The 3,323-nt window shown below is 32.7% G+C and overlaps 1 long non-coding RNA gene across 1 annotated transcript; it reads right to left on the bottom strand.

The window, feature by feature from the left end:
• Positions 535-3,323, bottom strand: LOC110266538. Its single transcript, XR_002353947.1, has 2 exons — positions 2,895-3,323; positions 535-2,592 (listed from the first exon to the last, which is right to left on the bottom strand). It is a non-coding gene; the product is annotated as an uncharacterized LOC110266538 (long non-coding RNA).

Below are 3,323 nucleotides of genomic sequence, written 5' to 3'. Positions count from 1 at the left end.
CACAACATAAAAAAAAAAAAGAAATAAACAAAAAGAAAAAAAAGAGAAAAAAAAAGGTAGAGAAAAAAAAATATGTATTCACATTATTAGTTACCACTACAAGGCTTTTGTTTATTTGTGACAATTTTTTTTATTTGTGGAGGTTTATAACCCCCACCAAATGGTTTGTGGGGGAGGGAGATTTCTAAAACCCCCCAAAATTTGAGGTGCCACGAGATCTTTTATAGAGGTTTTGTATGTGTTTAGTAGAGGTTTTATATTGAACTTTTGTGACAGTTTTAAATCACTTTTATAGCAGCTTAAAACCCCACAAATTGACTTTTCAATTTGACACAAATTAACTATTTTATGAGATTTTCAAACCTCCACAAACCTTGTAATTATTTATTTTTTATTTCAAATCATTCATTAATCTCAATTTAAAACCCTAAACATTCATTAATCTCATCTCATTTACATATTCTCAAATTAATTTTTTTAATATCAACATTTAAAAACTAAATCTTTTATAACACAATTCATCAATATAAGACATAATTCTAAATATAAAAAATTCCTCAACGTCAATAGTTCCAAACATATATGGTATTATTCTACATAACTATAACTATTTTTTTTAAAAAAATAAAATAAAACAATTTCAATATTTCAATATCATCTAAATTCTAATTACATAAAAATCTCAAAATATGCATTGAACCTAGTAGAAGGAGTCATCACCACCATGTTAGGAAGACATGCCATAAAAGTGACATCAAAAGAATCACAATGTGTAGGGCCATCTGCACCAACTAATCCAGCTCTATCCGTTGCAAATCTTACAATCAAATAAGATTATTTGACTAGCCTAAATTGATTACAATCAAATAAGACTAATTGATATATTTAACTAAAACGATGCAATAAAAATATGATTAGATAAATGTTTCAAAATGCATGAATTGAAATTCGGTTGGGTTTAGTTAGGTAGGTACTATCTTAATTAATTAGCAATTGCAAACAAACCACATTAAGAGAAAGGTTTTTCATTTTATCAATTTCCTTATTTTATCAATTTCCTTATTACGACACTAGCTAGGAATGCAAATAAGTAGTTTATTAGTCTTATCCCAACAAGAATGTGGAGCACAGACCATAATGGTTCTAAAATTACCTTATGAAAAATATTGGAATGTATGATCGGAGAGAGAGTTTTATGTTAGTACTTATTGGCACTTATTATGGAATAGTAAGAACAGGAAATTATTTGATTCAAGCTACACTAGACCTCCTTATTAGCAATCACTAATTCTCAATCACGTCCCAACATTAGAGACACTTCATAAAAGGAACATGAGCATAGTTTCTAAGGGCAAGACAGAGCAAACCTCCTCTTATTGGCAGAGTTATCAGGAATTGGAATGAAAACTGGATCACTGGATTCAAACAAGAAAAAAAAGGTTGAGATATGTGACGCTATGCTAACCACAGCCACCAATCAGCGGAACAAAATTTCAATCCAATCATTAACAGGATAATGGAATTCAAAAACAAAATTTGCAAGCTAAAATGAAGACATACCTTGCAATGTTCAACACAAGTTGATGCAAGATGAAATTAAAATGCAAGTAAAAAAGAAAGAAAAAAAAGAAAACACATAGTCATTTACACTTGTTAAGGCTCAAAGACTTTATTTAAATATTATTGCTTATTAGCGATCCAACAAATATCATATGTACATCAGAATCTTCAGTACTTTCAAGACAAGTTTCATATGTCAATCAAAGAAGTACTCGTGTTAATACTAGTAATCAAGAAGCAAAATGAATGCTGTGAATTAATGAATGAGACAAGATAAGTACCTTCTAGAGTAGAAGACTTGTTTATTTTCTGTGATGCTATGCTAACTGTGATCATCAATGATACAAGGTGCAAATATGTGAGATTTAATTTCAAAATGATCACCATGTCTCCCATGGAGTCTGATGGCTAAGCAAGCTTCTATGGCAGGCAAGCATGAAATTGAAAGTATATTTTCAAATACAACTCCATTAATCACAAAATTGTCTTTACAATTAGAAATATGTCTTGCCAATGCCTAACTTAAACTTGTTATAGAAGCACAGCAATTAGCTTATTTCTGCTGCTGGAAGCAACCAAACATAAAGAACTTGAAGATCAAAATGATAACCAAGAGACATATATGTAAAGCAGCATTGCAACTTCAATTAGTTAGAAAACATGTTCAAACAAGAATAGCACCTACCAAAAGGTATAATAGGATGATGAAAATAACGAATTTCACAAAATCATCCACAGTAGACTCAAGTCAATGAAGAAACACACAATGATGCTAAATTCGTATGAAATTCTATAATTATAATAATTATTCTATCTATCATAATAAGAAGAAAATATAAGCAACGCGAGGAGTAGGATGAGATAAGCTTCAAACTTCAAAGGTTAACCTGAAATTTGATCGGAAGCGATTACGAGGCCAAAAACATGGCTGCAGCAGAATCTGGAATCTGAGCTATGAGAATTCAATAGCCGGTAGCCACTGCGGCGGCGCAGGTCGCACCTCATTCATTGTCAACCGTTCATCTCATCGATCTATCTTGACCATGTCAAAATGATCATCCATGGAGAAATTAATTTAATTTCAAAAATGAATAAATGACACTTGAGACAAACGCAGCCAATATGCACAATATTCCTTATGTGAGGTTTTTTGGGTTTCAATAAGGGATTTAGAAGCCAAACATGAAGAAGAAACAGCACAAAACAAAAACCAAACATGAAGAAGAAGAAACAGCAATACGGAAATAGCTGAGAAAAAAAGAAAGAACACATTTAGGAAAATCCAGATGCAGAGCGAATGGAATTTGCAAGGATCTGATATGTGAGGAGTTTACCATTCTGGCGATGAAATCCTCGTAACGGATCTTACCATCGGGGCCAACATCAACCTCCCTGATCCAGAAGCTCTCTACCGCAACAGACACGGCAGTGGTGACGGTGCCGGCGGTGGAAATGGCAGCGGAAACGACGGCGAAAATGGCGGTTTTGTTTGAAGCCGATGACAGTAGATGATGAATGAGATCCAGAAGCTCTCTTTCTCTCAGAGCTAATCCAGTCTCTCGTGTTGAAAAAAAGGGAAAATTAGATTTTGTTTTAAAATTTAATTTAATTAATTATTAGCGAAGGTTTTTTAAATTGCCATAAATAAAATGTAGAGAGAATGACAAATAGGTGCCTGACCTTTTGTCCCACGGACATTTTTGTCCCTAACCATTGAAAAATACTTTTAAGTCTCTGACCTTCACAAAACTTGGACGGATCAG

Source organism: Arachis ipaensis, chromosome B09, assembly GCF_000816755.2.
Source record: "Arachis ipaensis cultivar K30076 chromosome B09, Araip1.1, whole genome shotgun sequence".
Lineage (NCBI taxonomy): Eukaryota > Viridiplantae > Streptophyta > Magnoliopsida > Fabales > Fabaceae > Arachis > Arachis ipaensis.
Note: the sequence above shows the minus strand (reverse complement) of the source record. Positions and strands in the feature narration are given on the sequence as shown.